Source organism: Betta splendens, chromosome 5 (assembly GCF_900634795.4).
Source record: "Betta splendens chromosome 5, fBetSpl5.4, whole genome shotgun sequence".
Taxonomy (NCBI): Eukaryota; Metazoa; Chordata; class Actinopteri; order Anabantiformes; family Osphronemidae; genus Betta; species Betta splendens.
In genome coordinates this window covers 20,121,776-20,140,930 of record NC_040885.2, presented here as the reverse complement: position 1 = coordinate 20,140,930, position 19,155 = coordinate 20,121,776, and the positions used below count along the sequence as shown (strand labels likewise).

Sequence of the window (19,155 nt, the reverse complement as noted above, 5' to 3'; positions counted from 1 at the left end):
GAACAACGTCCGTCTATGACTCACTGCTGAAAACGGCTGGTGAAACATAGCTGTAACTCTGCAATGACTTTATGTGGTACGGGTGAAAGGGGAAATAACGAAATAAACGGAATATAAAACCGAAACGCTTTCAAGCGTTTTTGGTTTATATTATATTTTTAATTACACATTTGTTCAAACTATATGGCTGTACTGTCTTTTTTTTAAATTTTTGGTGACAATAACTTTGACAAACATTCTTTTGTAAATAAAAAAATGTTTGCCCTGTTCAAAGCTGGGGAGGAACACATTTCATTTGGTACAGGTGAAAGGGAGACTAACAACCCAACGCAGCGAGGCACTTTTTATGTGTAAATAAACGGAATATAAAAACGGAAATGCTTTCACGAGTTTTTTGTTTATATTATTTTTGCACATTTGTTCAAACTATATGGCTGTACTTTTGTTCTTCTGGTTTTTTTTTGTAATTCTTGGTGACAATAACTTTGACAAACATTCTTTTGTAAATAAAAAAATGTTTTCCCTGTTCAAAGCTGGGGAAAAACACGATACTGATTCTGAAAGCGGCTGATCAACTTCGTAGGAACACATTTCATTTCATATGGTAGAGGTGAAAGGGAGACTAACAACCCAACGCAGCCGAGGCTGTAGCAGCAGAGAAACGCAGATCTTTGTGCTCCGTGTTGATGCGTGTTTCCCATCCCCCAGTGTCACCGCTCTGGGACGTGGATGGCCACGCCCACTTTCATTCACCAGACGGACATGAAAGAGGGAATAACGAAATAAACAGCTGGTTAACTTTGTAGGAACACGGCTGTAGCTCTGCAATGACTTTATGTGGTACAGGTGAAAGAAGTAATAACGAAATAAACGGAATATAAAACGGAAACGCTCTCAAGCGTTTTCTGTTTATATTTTTTATTGCACATGTGTTAAAATTTGATGGATGTACTGTTATCTTTTCTGTAATTTTAGCATTTGCATTTACATGTTGTAAATGAATAACGAAATTAACCAAATCTACGTTTGAAAAAACTGTGAAGAGTTCCGTGTCTACATGAAAGCGGGCAGAACAACGTCCGTCCATGACGCACTGCCGAAAGCGGCTTGTGAACCTCTGTACTGTACTGCCGTCTTTTTTGTTTTTCTGGAAACGCTACAGTGCAATAATTTATTTAGTTTTTTTGTAAATAAGCAAAGCAGCAAAACTGTCTTATTGTATTGTTGATGTTTTTCATTGCTTTCTTCGGTGAGACCGCAACAATGACACTCGTCCTTTCACGTTTTTAAATCCAAGCACATAGCGGTGGAACATTGTAACAGTGGATGTCACTCATAGACTCATAGGAACCTGAGTAGGAACCCTGCTCTGCCTTGCAGGCAGCAGCAGGGTCAGCAAGCCCATCCGTCCCACCCCACAGAGTGCGTCGGTGATGGCCCTCTTTACGTAACAAAAGCGGCTCTTGGCAGGGTGCCAGCTGGAGCGTGGCGGACAAGTGATCACCCAGCCGTAGTTAGGGGTATATGTAAAGGTGTACGTCCCTTAGTAGTTCTAGTGTTAAACTAATCAAACCTGGTATAACCTGATCTAAGCTAATTTAATCTAATTTAACCTGGTCGCGGAGCTGCTTTATAGAAACCCTGTGTCGGTTGGGGTGCAGACTGTGACTCTGAACTGCAGTGTCACCAAGGACCAAGGGTTAAATCAGTCATGGAGGGAAAGGTCCCAGGCTGTTGGTGAGCTCCTTTGGATTCCAGCTGTGACACCCTGGCAGCACCTCGGCTGCGACCTTGTGAGTCTACACACATTTTGACGCTGCCATAACTCCAAACCTTGGTGGCTGCAGTGGAATGAGGCCATGATTCAGTGCGCTGCACACACAGTGATGAGGACATGGCTGAAGTGAAGAATGATTTAGTCGTGGGTGATTCACACAGATTTAAAGGTTGGCTCAGAGAGGAAGGATCGTTAGTGGGGAGGCAGTAAGTCCTGGACATTACGGGCCGGTACAGTAGCGGCTGTCAGCATCGTGACAGATGTGTTCTCCTGACAAGTTCAGAGACAAACGGCTGCACATTCATTTGTTTACATGTACTTATGTCGGACTCGCACCACTGAAGGTTCTCACTTAGCCCTGCTTCCTAATAAATGGACATGACAGCTCCTCGTGTTATGGCTGGTCTGCTTCCAAAAGGGCCTCATTCATTGACCACAAAGAGAGAAACATTTAGCTCCTGTCGTCAGGCTTTAGGATCCTAGGATCCAGAGCAGAGCAAATGATGGTGTCACAAGGTGTTTGCATCTACGGAGCCTGTCAGTCTGGGCTCGGAACACACCTAAAACCTTCCTCTGATGTACTTTCTGTGTTACAGAGAATGTACCTGGTAAAGTTTTCTGCTGGAAAACATTAAACCTTTCGAAATATATGAGCTGAGTCAGTGTGACAGAAAATAAGCTTTTACTTTGAACGGAAAACCAGGAGGGACACGGGATGAGCTGAAGGGAAGTGAGGGAACTCATGTAAAATAACAATAGTGTGAGAGCTGTTCAGCTCTCCCACTAATAAAAGCCTGTTGTGCCGACATGCGCAGACAGATGAGGTTTGGCAAACAGACGGTCTGATGTGGTAAATATGCGACAGCAGCTCAGGGGAAGAGAAGTGAAACATCACGTCCCTGAGTTTAGATCAGAACAGGAGCTGAGTGGTTTTCAGTCTGAAAAGCAGCAGATCTACATCTTTAACACCAACGGTGAAGTCAGAGGAGCAGGCTGGCAGCAGACTCAGCCACACGTCACCCGACCACACCTCACTGTTCTATTGATTAAACCTCTGCGTTGGTGTCATGAGGCAACAAGCACAAACAGTGAACTGCAGCTGGATTACGTTACATAAAGAAAAACATAGAATAATACAAATCAAGCATCCATGTAACGGTGTTTGTCTGCTTCCAGTGTTCACACACACAATGTCTTAGCCCTGATTCAGCAAAATCTGCAAATCTGAACCAACACATTTAACTTAGCTGAGAAAATGATTCCACATCAGATTCTTCGTATGCCAACCAGGACAAACGTGCAGTTTGCCTGTGGGTCAATTTTAAATTAAGAACTTGAGAAAGTTGATTGAATTAAGTCGGAATCTGATCCAAATCGTTCAAACACTGAGCCTGAAACCACGTCATTTGCAAAGTCTTTGGTGTTGGCTCTTCAAAACTGGAGAAATATGTAGAAACATCATGAATATTTTACAGTGTTGGATCAAATAAGTTATAAATGGTTTGCTTTGAGAGTGGATGAATCAGTAAAAGATGGAGACACTTTCATCATCAGCCCTTTACACTCAGGCCATCAGCAGAATATCAAAGAGCTGCATTTGTATTCAGTGGGAGAAGAAGCGAGTGAGTGTAACAGGCTGACGGTGCTTGTTAGCGATACGCAGACGGTGGCGCTGGTCACCTCCGGGTCAAGCATTTACATTCTGCACTTCACAGCACTTAGTCACAATTTCCAGGCCATCAAACAGGTTTTCAGTGTAAACACAGGTAGTCGTGTTTCAGCTGCTAACGTTAAAACGGAACTTGGTCACAATGATGAACATAAGACTTTTCATCAGTCACGTTAGAGCCTGAGTGACTCCTCCATCTGTGAGAGCCAGATAGAGAAGCAGGCGGATGAACAGGAGGATTCCAGGATGCCAGAAGTAAAAGTGATTTACCTCGATGCCCTGAGCAGGTGAAGGCAGGGCAAAAACAAAACGCTGAGCAGAACGCGGACGTGGGTCGAACCATGGACCCTGGGCCTGTGCTTCCTGCCAGCTGAGCCCGGGACCAGCAGTGGTTCAGCTGCTGCGTTTCAGAGCTCACTTTTGGGCGGTCGGACGTAAACGTCTGCTCACTTGGTTCCTGTTGGAACCAGCACTGAGCTAAATGCTGGTCCTGACTCCTAAAGCTGAGATGCTGAGTGTGCTGTATCACAACTAGCATCCGTGAGATTGAACTGTGAAATATTAATGTTGAGGCGCCAAGAAAAGGAATAAGAACATTTCTCACAGTAGGAAATTTTCCTGAGCTGAAATGATTAAAACACGACTGCTGTGTCTTTCTGCTTCTGCTTTTGTTCCCACATGTGCTCTGCCACTCTGCTGGGTCTGCCCCCCCACCAGCTCTCACATAATACTGCATTGGACTCACGTCCCAACATTTAACCGGTACCATGGGTGTGATCGAAGATCCGTCCCTCACATCTGCACACAATAAGCCAAAACACTTAAGCTGAGTCCAACTATCCACACTGTGTGTAAGGAACTCAAGGCACCAACTGACAGGCAAACTGGGGCAGCGTGTCCTGTCTCCTCCCCCCTGCCCTCCCTCAATTAATGATCGCCAACAGAAGCCATCAATCAAGTCTCGTTGCCTTTTGATTCTGAATCCTGCAGCTTCGTGATCACTGACGAAGACTGACAGGTGGGTCAGTGAATGCAACTCATTTTACATCACGCAGGCTTTGGTTACTCTGTCTCCAGGTAGAGGTGAGCGAGGCCAACGGTGGGAGGGAGGATGCAGTATAGGCCTCTAGGTGCTGGCGTAGAATAAGTCCAGTGTTTTATTGTCTCTGGTGGGGCAGGTAACATACTGGGTGAATGTGGGCAGAGCAGCTGAAGGAGGTGCGTGGTTAAAGTCCCCAGAGATCAGGAAGAGGGTCTGTGGGTGCTGTTTTTGCAGCCTGCTGGTGACTGAGAGCAGGGTCTCAGAAGCGGTGTCAGCGTTAGCAGAGGGTGGGACGTACACAGCAATTATTATAACATGTGTACTGCGCCAAACTTAGAAAAAACTATACAAAAGCTGTGTACAGGTTGTGTACACTAATAATACTAACAAAACACTAGAGAAATAAACTTAAATAAGTGAAGAAAGTAATAAATAGAAGTAAGTGGACAGGAGCTGTTGTCACCAGCAGCCAGCTCGACCAGCGCCGGACAAAAAAAAAAAAAAATTAGCAGAATGCACTGCAAAGAATGAGTCAACTGTAGTGTAATATACCATGTAGGAATGCTAAATTATGCTCTAACACTACACTGTTAAGTTTAACATGATAAACACATTTTAGACAGAACTGTAACACAACAAACAGCTAAGCAACTTGATTACGACGCCGTAATTGCCGCTGATAACGCTATCGTTCATCATTCGGAAGCAGCAAAGTAATATCATTGACATAATCTTCACCATAACATTACCTCTGTGTTTGTCGAGTTATTCCTTTTCTTTTCCTTGTTTCCTCCCCTGGGCACCAGACACCTTAGGGCGTTTTGACATATGGTTGTTGACCTATTAAAAAATGATCAACGTGTAGCAGGTAAAGTCGAATTATTTGGAAGAAAGGGCAGGCATCTTAGGCAAGGAGGCTCTATTAATATTACTGCTACTAATCAGTAGGCTGTGTTGCTATGCAGTTAAATTAATGTGGTGGGCTTATTCTTTTCTGAAGTCTAGTTTTACGAACAGTGGACGTTGAACTTTTTTTTCTTCCTCCTGGCACCCCTGGATGTATGGCGCCCTTAGCATTAGCCTATACTGCCTATGCTATGAGCCGGCCCTGTTCTACGTTAAGTGTCTCAACTTTGTTCCCAGACCTCGAGACCTTCACCTTCCTCATTGTCGTTTACATCCCACCACAGGGCAACGTGCATGCTTCCCAGCGAGCGCTGGCTGAGGAGATTCTGAGGGTATAACGAACAAACCCAGATGCCTTAGGCTTATCGTGTCGCCCCCCGTGCTGCGCTGGGCCTATCCGACCACATCATGGTGCACCTGATTTCAGCCTACAGGCAGAAATTAAAACTCTGCAAGCCGGTTGTGAGGACCTGGAAGAAGTGGATTTGCAGGTGGATCACAGACTTCCTCACTCACAGGCAGCACTATGTGAGGCTGGGTAAGTTTGTTTTTGATTCCCGAACCATCAACACTGGATCCCCCCAAGGCTGTGTCTTTTCACCCCTTTTATTTTCCCTGTACACAAACAGCTGCACATCTGAACACCAGTCTGTCACACTCCTGAAGTTTGCTGATGACACCACCCTCATCGGCCTCATCTCTGACGGAGATGAGTCAGGAGTGAGATAGCTAGTCTGGTGTCATGGTGCAGCGCTAACAACCTGGAGCTCAGTGCTCTGAAGACAGTGGAGATGACAGTGGACTTCAGGAAGGACTCAACCCCCCGTCAGAAGGGGGATCGGCTGCCACCTTCAGGCTCTCCAGGAGCTGTGCATCTCCAGGACCAAGAGACAAGCAATCAAACAATCAGGGCTGTCGACCCCTCTCACCCTGGACATGAACACTTTCAGCCCCTCCCCTATAGCAGGAGGCTCTTGTCAGAGCAGCTTTTTCCCCACAAAGCTTTTTTTAATTCTGATTCTGATAAAGGTCAAATGGGGCCAGTGTGACTGCTCATTTTATTATTTAAACCTACCAGAGGTTTGTTTAAACTCAAACATTCAGCAGCTCAGTTTCCTTCATTTTATTTCTGCTGTAGTTCTGGTTAGTAAGCAGGTTTCTGAATGAAGGGCTTTGAAGGAGGACCCTGCCCTTTGCCCCACATCTGGTAGCCTGACTGCTGGTTACATCTGGTGTGTGGATGTCCTTTAACAGCTGAACCAAGATGATTGAGATTGAGTGTTGGATTGTTGACGCTGTCTCAGGAACCACATGTGGAACCCCTGTGTTCTGGACAGTTCATGTGACCAACTGCTTGTGACGTCATGCTTCATGTTAGATTCCAGTCCAACATGTTGGATAAATGTGGGCACCAGCGTGACTGGTCCTGTGTGTGGTGTGTCATTAGATGAAAGCAGGGGCTGAGGATACTCTGGGCCTTTCAGACACTATGGATCAGACTGGATGCTGTGAAGCTCTAGTGTATGAGTGAGAGGGAGGACAGAGGACATGAGCAGAGCTGTGGGGGGAGGGACTCTTCTGCTTCTCTGAGCTTCAGACTTCTCTCCATTCATCATCTCTAATGAGCCAAAGCCCTCAGGCACAAATATCTCCCTCAGCTACGATGGGCTTTGCCCTTATCCAGTCCTCCACCCTTCATGTATGATGCATCTCCCCTGCAGCACGGCCTCATGGGAAATCTGCACTGACAGTATTTGCGCTAAGGATGAATTGGATGAATACTCCACTAGTGTAGCTTTTTACTTTAATCCAAAATCTGGTCCTGGGCTTTGTTATGACGTCAGATTATTCAGGTGAAAACATATTAACATGGAAACTATGATAGAAAGGGAGTTAACGACAAGCTGAAATAAATTTGCAGTTTGTTTCTCAGATGAATTTATTTTCACATTCTGAAAAGCTGAGCTAACTCTGAGACTCTGAGCAGCTCTTTCAGCACCAGACTGTTACACCCCCAGAGCAGGAAGGAGCTACCTCAGGTCATCCCTCCCCACAGCCATCAGACTATACAGTACATCACTGCAGTGTTACACAGAGTAACTACATAGTTTACTCATCCATTGCTGTGTCATTACAATACCAATATTATCACAATACCAATGTGAAAAATCCCTAATATTCTTCAGTTTGTACTTAATGTGTTGTGGAAATCTTCTTATAAAGAAATCAACCGAGATCATCAGTGTGATGAATCATCTCAAAGTTTACTCTCATGTCGACATGGAGTGGATCACAATTACATCTAAGACGTAAGGCACATCTCACTATGTACAAAGTATCCACTGAAGGCCTGAGGACACAAGACCTGTATTTATACCCTGTTACAAACCCCCACATTAGCTGTTGACTGGTCTTTGATATACATGAGTGCAGTAAACCCCCCTTTACTTTCTTTAACAATGTTCCCATGGTCACTACAGTGAAACCCCCACCATTTAATAACCAAATGCTTGATGACCCCCCAGGAACGACCCTCAGTCAGAGGCACAGCATCTCATGACAAACACAAATTTTCCCACATATGTGCAATACCTCGTAATATTTTTTAGCATTCATAAATTGGATGTAGTGGCGACACAGTGGTGCATGAGTTCTCTCGTGGGAGGTTCCCCGGCTTCCTCCCACTGTCCGAAAACATGCGTTAGGTTGATTGGTCACTCTGCATTGCCCGTAGGTGTGAGTGTGTGCGCGAATGGTTGTCTGTCTGTGTGTTGCCCTGCGATGGACTGGCGACCTGTCCATTGTGTACCCCGCACCTCGCCCATAGAAAGCTGGGATAGGCTCCAGCACCACCCGCAACCCCACATATGGGAATAAGCGGCTTGGAAAATGGATGGATGGATGGATGGAAATTGGATGTATGGATATATCCTTGGGGATTTTAAGTTTAGTCAAGTACCTTGTTTTATTGTTGTTGTTTTTTTGCACAGTTAATACTGTTTTTGTTTTTGTTCAGTGATTCATTGCTGCTGCAAACAAGAATTTCCCCATCATGGGATTAATAATATTTTGTCTTATCTAATCTATCTATGTTGGCACACAGTGCAAGCTCTTTCTCTGTTAGTATCAGTTAGCCCTGTAGCCACCTCAAAGATTCACAAGGCAGCACCAATAATTGATGAGAACTGGAGAGAACGGAACAGAAGGACAGATGCATAAATGTTCCACTGAATTTAAATTTAATATAGGCATTTATTTGATAAAATGCAAACTGGAGGGAATGTTGAGTCAGCACATACCTTTGGTCTGTCCTTCTCTAACAGCATCTCTCACTGATGTTTTCACTCTGCTTCATTGGAGTGTTTGTACAGTAACACCAAACGTCCAGCCTTTAAACTGGATAAAGGTGAAAGTGCAGGCAGGAGACTCTGATCTGGGGAGGATCTGGACCGTCTGGCCTCGCTCACCTCTGCCTGGAGACAGACTAACCAAAGCCTGCGTGATGTAAAATGAGTTGCATTCACTGACTAAAATAAGATGAGCAGTCACACTGGCCCCATTTGACCTTTATCAGAATCAGAATTAAAAAAAGCTTTGTGGGGAAGAAGATGGTCTGACAAGAGCCTCCTGCTATAGGGGAAGGGCTGAAAGTGTTCATGTCCTGGGTGAGACAGTCCTGATTGCTTGTCTCTTGGTCCTGGAGATGCGCAGCTCCTGGAGAGCCTGAAGGTGGCAGCCGACCCTCCTTCTGACGGGGGGTTGAGTCCTTCCTGAAGTCCACTGTCATCTCCACTGTCTTCACTGAGCTGCCCTGTGGTGGGATGTAAACGACGATGAGGAAGATGAAGGTCTCGAGGTCTGGGAACAAAGTTGAGACACTTAACGTAGAACAGGGCTGGCTCGTGGCATAGGCAGTATAGGCTAATGCTAAGGGCGCCATACATCCAGGGGTGCCAGAAGGAAGAAAAAAAAAGTTCAACGTCCACTGTTCGTAAAACTAGACTTCAGAAAAGAATAAGCCCACCACATTAATTTAACTGCATAGCAACACAGCCTACTGATTAGTAGCAGTAATATTAATAGAGCCTACTTGCCTAAGATGTCTGCCCTTTCTTCCGAATAATCCGACTTTACCTGCTACACGTTGATCATTTTTTAATAGGTCAACAACCATATGTCAAAACGCTCTAAGGTGTCTGGTGCCCAGGGGAGGAAACAAGAAAAAGAAAAGGAATAACTCGACAAACACAGAGGTAATGTTATGGTGAAGATTATGTCAATGATATTACTTTGCTGCTTCCGAATGATGAACGATAGCGTTATTAGCGGCAATTACGGCGTCATAATCAAGTTGCTTAGCTGTTTGTTGTTTTACAGTTCTGTCTAAAATGTGTTTATCATGTTAAACTTAACAGTGTAGTGTTAGAGCATAATTTAGCATCCCTACATGGTATATTACACTACAGTTTACTCATTCTTCGCAGTGCATTCTGCTAAAATTTGTTTTTTGTCCGGCGCTGGTCGAGCTGGCTGCTGGTCACAACAGCTCCTGTCCACTTACTTCTATTTATTACTTTCTTCACTTATTTAAGTTTTTTTTCCTCCAGTGTTTTGTTAGTAGTATTAGTGTACACAACCTGTACACAGCTTTTGTATAGTTTTTTCTAAGTTTGGCGCAGTACAAACGCTGTTTAAAAGCTACTATGTGCGTCGGGGCCAGAGCTACTGGCGACTACTCAGGCTACAACCTTCATTGGGCCCTGGGTGGAGGTTGGCCCTCAATGCACAACCGCAGAGTATGTGTGTGGGTTTGAGTGTAGCACTACACGGGGCGAGCATGGGCATACTTGAGCGAGAGAATGGGTAAGTGTGAAAGAAGGGTGAGGATGGCTCTGGCTGTGCTGCGTGTGGCGCCTGGGCAGTAGTACTGCGGTCCCTGGGTCTCTGCTGTCTCTTCCTGGCTGGGGGTTGTGGGGGGCGGTGGGATGGGTAGCAGAGCCAGTCGGGAACCTGGCTCTGCGAACCCTGGAGCTCTGCTTCCCAACTACATTTCTCCACATTCATCCACTTAGGTCTGCAAGGGGCATCCTGCTGATGGAGGGACCGGTGCTACCGGGAAGTGGTTCCGTCCCTCCCAAGTGGGATGCTCTGCAGTTTTAATTGCATTAGCCATACACACTCGTCCAGGAATCTGGGGGCTCCTTCCGGGGGGGCCAGTAGACGGAGCCTTCCCATTGATGGCTCTGCCTGCTGGACCCCTCGGAGAATTGGCTATCTCCCAAAGTTCCTCATACTTAGCCACATACATTTAGAGCCGGGCGTGGGCTCTTTCACTGGGGCCTGGGGTTGAGGCCAGTTAAGAATAAGAATAAGAAAATCTTTAATAGTCCCGCAGTGGGGAAATTACCTCTCACAACAGCAGTACAGACGAGAGAGAATACAGGTACAGAACAGTTTGTGTTGGCACAGTACAAAGCAGTACAGTACAGTACAGTTAGAGTGAGTATGAGGTCATTGCAGGGTTATTGCACAGTAATGGGTATAAGATTTGTGCCGGTAACAATATACATGATTGTTCACAGATTTACACAAATATTGTGCCGAGCAGGTTGCTATATAAACCACTGATGCAGTGGGTGAGTGACTGTGGTGGGATGTGGTCAACAGTTCTGATTATACAGTCTGACAGCAGCAGGTAGGAAGGATCTACGATATCTCTCCTTTACACAGCGAGGGTGGATCAGTCTGCTACTGAAGCTGCTCTCCAGAGCAGACAGTGAGTCCTCCAGTGGGTGAGAGTCCTGGTCCATGATGGATGTGAGTTTAGCCAGGACTCTTCTCTCACCCACCTCCTGCACCGTGTCCAGAGTGCAGCCCAGAACAGAGCTGGACTTCTTGATGATCCTGTCCAGTCTTTTCCTGTCCCTTACTGTGATGCTGCTGCCCCAGCAGACCACACCGTACAGGACGGCTGATGCCACCAAAGAGTCATAGAAGGTCTTCAGGAGTGGCCCTCTCACTCCAAAAGACCACAGTCGCCTCAGCAGGGAGAGTCTGCTCTGACCCTTCCTGTACAGTGCATCCGTGTTATGAGCCCAGTCCAGTTTATTGTTCAGATTCACTCCCAGGTACTTGTAAGAGTCCACTCTCTCAATGTCCCTTCCCTGGATGTGCATCGGTGGGATGACAGCAGGCTGCTGTCTGCGGAAATCCACCACCATCTCCTTCGTTTTCCCTGCATTGATCAGGAGGTGGTTCCGCTGGCACCAGTCCACAAAGTTCTGAGTGAGTCCTCTGTACTCTGATGACTCTGCGATTGTCGGACTGATCACCGATGATGACGATGCAGAGAACTTCTGCAGAACACAGCTGTCCGTGTTGTGCCTGAAGTCTGACGTGTAGAGGGTGAAAAGGAAAGGGGCCAGTACAGTCCCCTGTGGGGCCCCCACACTGCAGGTCAGGGTGTCAGACACACAGTCCCTGGCTCTCACAAACTGAGGCCTGTTTGTGAGATAGTCCATAATCCACTCCGTCAGATGAAGGTCAACACCAGCCTCCTCCAGTTTGTGTTTCAGAAGCATCGGCTGGATGGGGTTGAAGGCACTGGAGAAGTCAAAGAACATGATCCTCACAGTGCTGCCGGGCTTCTCTAGGTGGGAAAGAGCTCGATGTAGGAGGAAGATGACCGCGTTGTCTACTCCTATGCCATGTCGGTAGGCGAACTGCAACGGGTCCAGGTAGGTTCCCAACGCAGAGCGGAGGTGACCCAGGACCAGTCTCTCCAGTGTCTTCATCAGGTGTGATGTCAGAGCCACTGGTCTGAAGCTGCTGGGGTCTTTGGCGTGCGGTGTCTTGGGCACTGGTACCACGCAGGAGGTCTTCCAGAGCTGTGGTACCACCCTCAGCTTGAGGCTCAGGTTGAAGACATGCTCCATAACTCCACACAGTTCGCCTGCACAGGACTTTAGGAGTCTGGAGCTGATGCCGTCTGGTCCAGCTGCTTTCCTGGCCTTGATCTTTCTGAGCTCACTTCTCACCTGGGTGCTGGAGAAGGATAGGGGTTGAGGGAGTGTCTCAGTGTGGTGTGAAGTGAGGGGTTGAGGAAGTGTCTCAGTGTGGTGTGAAATGAGGGGGTGTTGTTGGGATGAGTTACCAGTCGTCAGGGCTGAGGGTAGAGGGCTTTGCGTAAAGGTGTGAAGGGCTGTGGGGGCTGGTAATCCAGTGGTATGAGGTGACAAGAGGTTCGGAGGCAGCTGCTGGGAGGTGTGAGTGGGTGCTTGGTCAAACCTATTAAAGTATGAGTTCAGCTCGTTGACCCAGCTCAGGTCCCCCTCAGCCTGTGGGTGTGGAGCTTTGAAGCCTGAGATGGTTTTCAGGCCCCTCCACACCTCACTGACATTGTTCTGCTGCAGCTGCTTTTCCATCTTCCTCCTGTAGCTGGAATTCCCCTCACGGATTTTCCTCCTCAGCTCCTTCTGCACCCTCCTCAGCTCCTCCCTGTCCCCTGATTTAAATGCTCTCTTCTTCTCCTTTAGCAGAGCTTTAATATCAGGGGTGACCCATGGCTTGCTGTTGGTGAAACACCGAACCCGCCTGGAGGGAACAGTGTTTTCACACTGGACACAAACTAGGACTTAAATACTAAACTAAAACACAAGTGAACACTATTACACTAATTGCACACAAGAACTGAAACAGGAAGTTGCTTTTGGGACTATGTTTAAGACTGATCACATGTTGGTTTATGTTTTTATGTTTATTTTTTTATGTTTGGTTTTTTTTGCAGGAACTGAGAGAACTGTAAAAGTATGAACACGTTGTTTCTGAGCCTCCAACCTGGTGACAGAACCAAAGAAATAACCCTGGTTCCTGATGCAGCTTTAAATCCACTGCACAAGAAGCCAGCAAGTGACTAAGCAATGGATTAAATCACTATTTACTATCGCTGAACCGAAGCTGTCCAAGCCAGAGTCGTGCGCATTCTTAGGGGCAGTGGCGCAAAACAAAAAAAGTGCAGTTACACAATATTCAAATAAAGGAAAAAGAACATTTCTGTAATAAATCACAAGAACATTATTATAAGCTACAGTGGCAGGACTGAACCACAGACCATCTGCTCCAAAGTCCTACACTCCACCTACTGAGCTAACAGCACCTGCCTGAAATCTTGAAATTAGTATATTATATAATATATCCATCCATTTTCTGTACCGCTTAATCCTATATGCGGGGTCGCGGGGTGCTGGAGCCTATCCCACCTGGCTATGGGCGAGAGGCAGGGTACACCCTGGACAGGTCGCCAGCCCATCGCAGGGCTATATAATATATATATAAAACATAATATATCTATAATTAGATAAGTCTTTAGCTTAGCCTTTTATTCAAATAAGTAAATTTTCATCATCCAGCCACACTTGGGCTTTGGTCAAATAATTAAAATTAAAACACCTCACTCACTGACTCGCCCTCTGTCTCATATTAAATAATAATTTACTTTTATTGATCCCACATTGGGGAAATTACTCTCTGCATTTTTACCCCTCCCCTGAGGATAGCAGTGGGCAGCCACAGTGTGGCGCCTGGCACCCGCTTGGTGCTCTGGTGGGCTCTGAACCTGAGACCTGCCGCTCCTCAAGCCAACGCCCTACCGACTGAGCCACCAGAACAAAAGGTGGAAAATGTGGGTTGTGTGTGGTTATGTGCAATAACTGTATGTGCAATTTCATTATTATTGTTACTACTTTACTTGCTATACAACACACACATGAAGGCACACACATTCAAAAACACTTTGAGTAGACAAAGGAATTTTTAAAGACGCAAATATTTTATTACTTTCGTTACAAAACAAAAAAGGTCTGGCAATGACCAAAGCGAGTGACTGTCCCACTGACTGCTCGTGTTTGGGAGTGAGTGGGAAATACTGGAGCAGAGTACGTGGAGTAACTGACAGACAGCTGCTGTTCGCGCTCGAACGAGAAAAAAAAACAAAACAAACCCGGAGCGACAACAGTCCTTCACCTTCTCCAAGAGCACTTCGGACTGCGATGCAAACGGGCAGTGGCTCGCGCCCCTCGCCCCCCATGCACGTCCCAGACAGACACATCACACACCGAAGACCTCCACACAACTGCACGGTTCACCAATCTAGCAGCGTGCAGTAGTTCTGTGCTAACATACATCAACGGCATTGTCAATAAAATAAAACTTATCAGAACAGAGCAAAGAACGAGTCTCAAGGCTGTTGCTTTTGTGTTTCAACAGAAAACAATCAGCTGCATTACTGTATGTTTGAATGCTCCACCTGAACCTGTCTGTTAAGACGGGTCAGAACCTCCACCCACAGCTCAAAGAAACACTGTGCTGCTGATCTTTTTCTGGTGACTTAATTTTCAGGATCACGTTCCAGCTTTGAATGAAATCAGTAAATGTTCCTGAAAAAGTCATCAGTCTGGTCAGAAGAGCTGTGATCGCCTGCGCTGGATGAAAGCGGAGCAGAACGTCGTGTGCCGAGTGTCAGGGTGATGGATCGACTAATATGTGATGTTATGACTTCATTGTCAGGCTGGAATATGAACTGATAAATGAAGTTTTACCGAGCACACAGCTACATAGAGTTTTAAAGCACACAGATGGAAACAGATTTTTACACACTTTGGTGCTGTATGAAACAGGCCGGACCTACAGTATGGCCCAACATTAGAACGAACCGGTTTCCACAAAGCATCTATTATTATTCATTTCTATGAAGGAATGAAGTTCGTTCATGCCACCTCAATGAATCACTGCCTTTAAAGTCAGCCGCACGGGTTCTTCTGAAACAGAAGAGCAAAGATGCGACCAGCTGCAGAATCTGATCCATAAATGAATCAATCCTTTGATTTGAGGAGATCCATATCGGGTTCTTGTTGGTTCTGCTACAATCCAGAGTCACGACTCACAGCAGCTGTGCCTCTGACTCACAGTCGAACGTAACCAGGTACCTGCTGCAAAGTTCTGACGATGATGCATGTTTCCATGCCTGCAGCCTCCTGAACGATTCCTGGACATCAACACCAGCAAACGCTGCGTTTTAGAGCTTTGATCATTTCTCCCGTGACGCTGAGTGAATGTTTCTGCCTTCTAAACACATACCCCCTGAAATATTAAAGCTGCTTGATTCAGACCCGCAGGTCGCCATTAAACGCCTTAAAAGCCTTGTTCAGGAATCAGTCACTGTCGAGTCACGGAAGGAGAAGTCAATATGCGCGTGATGGAGAGGGATCTCAGTTTATCATTATGACACAGCTGTGAAGAAAGGATGGATTTGGGTTTTAAATGGAGCAGGACTTATGTTGATGAAAATAGTCCTGCTGCACTCTGAGCAAATGTTAGTCCAGTCTGCAGTGATGAACTATCAACCTGAACACACTTCCTTCAGCTGATTGATCTCTTCCTGAATCACTCCTGACCAACGTTGAGGGAGTAAGGTGAGACTCTGAGCTCCCACCACAGGGATGGGCACGTGTCACTGCCAAGGAGCCTAATAAATGACTGCTGAATCCACCCAGGACTCCCAGGTAATCACACAGGCAAATTAGATGCTGCATTAGCTGCTGTGCTGCGTCTAATTCTCTTCCAGCCTAATGAATTCAGAGATAAACAGGCCGAGGGGATGGTTGCTTGAGGAAGAGATGGAGGATGAGGAGCATCCGCCATGGAAACAGGCGTCACCACATAATGGCACGTCGCTAATCTCCAGGCTACACATCCAGGTTCAGGGCGCTGGTTTCCTAATGAGCTCATAACTGAGCACAGCTGGACCAGCAGAACCTCTGCTTCTGATTTAACCTCATTCCATGAACCAACTGTGCTGCAGGTCTGCTCCCAGCCAGTTACCTGCAGACTGAGGCTTGTCTTGTCCTATTGGTGTCAGATCAGCTCCTCGCTGCTTCAGAAGCTTCAGCATCAGACACATGAAAGTAATGGGGGACAGAAATAACAGAACAAACCTGACAGCACAACCCGAGCCATTAGAAACTTCAGCGCTCCACTGCGGATCATGTAGGAATCATTACTCGATACAGAAACACGCTGCAGCCACAGCTAAATGTGCTTTAAATGAGTCTGGCGTCTCCTGTCCTGCTGTCAGATGCAAGATTGTGGTTAAAATGCTGACACTTATCAGCATCATCCAAGATGCACAGCCATAAAAGCACTTTAAAATTAAAGTAAATACTTGCTGCAGGTAGTTGTTTCACGCCTCGTGTGATTTTCTCCAGCTCTCTTCACTCAATGCTCCACATCACAAACAGCTCTGAGACATTACTCTGTGTGCTGCCAATACCAAGTTCAGACAGCATTAGGCCCAAAAACCCAGTCAGCATTTCACCCTCTGAAGGAACACAAAGCAAATATCTCACAGCATTTTTCTCCTCCATCCTGCTGATTCAGAGATAATAAGGCCGCGTTCCTCAGGCTCTGTTCTGGAAGCAGCCGAATAAAGAAAGATCAGGTCAGAAAGCACCTGAGAGACCAGGAGTGGAGTGTGAGACGGCTTCAACTGGAGGAGAGCTAGAGAAGAGCAGCTCCACACAGAACACTGTCTGTAATACTTCAAACATATCAAAGCCATCAGAAAGCAGTGAAGATGTGTTTTCCCTCACTGCGAGAGGCCAACTGAAAGAATGCCATTACCAGAAACTGTTCCCACACACTGAGCTGGTTTTGTGTGTTCTACCTACACGGACACTGTGTTGTAATCTGGTGAATTGGTTCTTTAAGGTGATGATCAGCACTAAGTGGGATGGAGGAACGCCACTCGGTTCCCTGGCCTCAGCTGAAACCAGGCAGCTCTTTTAAACCCTTCCCTGTTGTTGGTCTACAGGCCTCTGCGCCGCTCAGCCCAATGTAGATTTACACATGGACCTGCATCTGTCAAGTGATAGAGGTAAACCCCTGCAATCAATACACTGTGGATTAGTCACCAAGCTGCAGATAACGTGCATGTTTCTCACGCACACACTTAAATGGAGCTTCTCTGTCAGATACTCATCAGCTGCAGAGGAGCAGCACCTATTCTTGGATAGCATCCTGAATGAGAGGATTTAGGAGCAAGTCAATGAAGCGTACAATGAGCAGCCTCCTAAGGATGGACTCCTTCGGGGTTTATCATCCATTTCAGTGACACCACTGTAACCCACACATGCAGCACAGCCTGGGGCACAGGGTCCAGCCACTGCTTTATTTAACATGCTGACACTGAATTCTACTTCTGGCACATGTGGACAATCTTTGCCTCTACCATTGTCCTGACTTTCTAAAGAGTCAGGAGCAGTAATTACAAAGCATCCTGAGGCTAGAATGCTGTCCAAGGCCCTCCTCAAGCCACAGGTCCTGACACTCGGTTGGATTTTCCAAAACAACAACAACAACAACAACAACAACAACAACCTGCTTCCTCCGTTTCTTGCTCTGAAATTGTGCTTGCATGTAATAAAATTAGTCATTCATTTTTTATACTTTTCCTGTGCCTGGCCCCTGGGGGAGCAGTGGACTGCTACACAGGGTGGCCGGAAAACGTGGCCCGAAACTGGGAGCTTCTGCTTCCCCAGCTGTGCTCCAGCCACTGAGCTATCAGGCGGACGGAGGCTTTGGAGCAGTGAACCACAGATTCCTTCCTTCCTGTCAGGGGGAAGGTGCTTTAGTCCAATCATGAAACCATCAGATCTGTGATTGAACTGGTGCCAAAAAATGACTCAGGCCTAAGCTTCCTCCAACGCCATCTTTGTTCTCATTCAACATTTTACAGTTTTTGCCTATTGCTCACACACTAAAAGCAAATGCTTAGACCAAAGCCTCAATGCTTCAACTTCTTGTAGCGCAGTGTAAAACAGTGTAACCAGAGCTTAAACATTTTCAACTTTGCAATTTGGTTTCATTTTGTAACACGCCTATTGCGAAACACTACACACGTTTTCTTACATTAGACACTTTGCGAGGACCCGTGTGAGACGTGCATCAGATGAAATGAGGGCTACTCTTGCTAGGTACCAAGCACCACATGCAACTGTAGCCCAAGGTTTGTGTCAGCTTCCAGCGTAGAGCTCTGGTCCAGGATTGCTTCAACATTCATACCCAGTTCACAGTTTTATACCTGCCCCCTTTCAGCCCCTTTCTAAATGCAGCTGAGGCAGTGGAAGGTATATGATCAGCAAGTAACACACACACATGACTCTCCTGCAAGCAGTGGAAGAAGCATGCGGAGACATTGAGGTGGATTCGAGAAATGTTACATTTGATTTTTACAGAAGAAGTCTGAGCAAGTCTGAGTGTTTTATATAAAGTTCAGTGTGTTGCTGGTGATATGAAGGGTGATTCAAATTGAGCTAGTGTGTAAGGTTTTGTTGCAACAATTAGTTTTTTAGAAAGGAGTATTAAGTTTTGATGCCAGTGTCTCATTTTGGTAAAGATGTGAGTTGTGGAAGAACGTGTGGATATTATAGGCAAAAACCGTAAAGCCTTTGTCCAATCTGCTGATTAGCATTAAAACTGGCAACACTGTGATTTCACACAGAACCCGTGCAAGGATAAAGAGGGCGAACACTGCTTGAGGTACTGCAACACTGAGCGACCGCTGCGCAATTCATTGTATCAAATCACTGTTCAAAAAGCAGCAGCGATCGATGATCAAGGCCCCGGCCATGAGCAGCGCTCGGCACGGGCTTAGCTAAGAGGTTTGTGGCAACTGCTGTGCTCTGGCAGAGCGTGTCCTTTAATAAT

General features: G+C 46.3%; 1 protein-coding gene across 6 annotated transcripts in view; it reads right to left on the bottom strand.

Annotated features, from left to right (window-relative positions):
• LOC114855179 (metabotropic glutamate receptor 7) overlaps positions 1 to 19,155 on the bottom strand; it is a 127,165-nt gene that overhangs the window by 61,085 nt on the left and 46,925 nt on the right. The gene's annotated exons all lie outside the window — the stretch shown is intronic.